This window comes from Argiope bruennichi, chromosome 6 (assembly GCF_947563725.1).
Source record: "Argiope bruennichi chromosome 6, qqArgBrue1.1, whole genome shotgun sequence".
NCBI classification, from domain to species: domain Eukaryota; kingdom Metazoa; phylum Arthropoda; class Arachnida; order Araneae; family Araneidae; genus Argiope; species Argiope bruennichi.
The window spans coordinates 118,991,201-118,992,171 of record NC_079156.1 but is presented as its reverse complement, the minus strand read 5'-3'; positions in this window follow the sequence as shown (position 1 = coordinate 118,992,171).

Here is a 971-nt window from a genome sequence, read left to right as displayed (position 1 = left end):
AGATTCGCAGGATTCAAAACTTTGGCCCACTCTGAAATAGAAATTCTAGAGTTGTTGTTTGCCTTTTAAGGTATGGCAAGTAAAGGGGTCGAACTTTTTAGAAATTATCTGATATGAGGGTGATAAGGGTCTTTAACCTAATCTATAGACACAAAATCATTAATCAAAGACTACCCAACGGGATCAGTTAAACAAATTTCAAGGTGTTTTTGTTATATTTTATTGTTAAATGCAAACATATAACCAACAGGTCCTTATATCATTTTCAGACTTAACTAGTGGTAGCTTTTCTATTGAAATTTTGATTGTTTGGATAGTCTTGACATTCCCCGCTTATCTCCATTTGATTACTATTTCTAAGTCTAATTAAAGATGTTTTAAGGAGCCACTGACTCGCATCCGATGCATAGTTGTAAGAAGTGACAAAATATGGGACTTTCGGGCATAAAATGCTTACTTTTTCTGAAGATATTAGAAAGCTTGCGAAGAAAGAACTAAGTGTATTGAAAAAAAAAGTGATTATATTAAAAAAAAAGATACCTTTGTAAAGTTTGAACTCTTATTACAAAATTGTTTTAAAAATGAATGCAGATGCTTATTATTTTACCCTCGTATACGCAAAGTTTTAAAAACTATTCATTATTTTGTCGTATAACAATATAAAAAATAAAATAAAAAGAAAATAAACAAAATAACAAAATAACAAATTTTACATTAAAAGAGAACAACGTATAAATTTATCATTACATGCTTCCAATATTTGAAGGTTTCTATGATCGTAATGTGATTAAATAATATAAAACAAATTTACTTAATTGACTTCATACTTATTTTATCAAAAACGTAAAAATTTGTATCACATTTCCCATGAAATCATATTACCGATATTAAAAAGTCAATTTTATTGTCTTAAGTTTTTTTAAAATTACAATGACCAGCTTAATAGCTAAAACAGCCTTGAGGAATTTTAG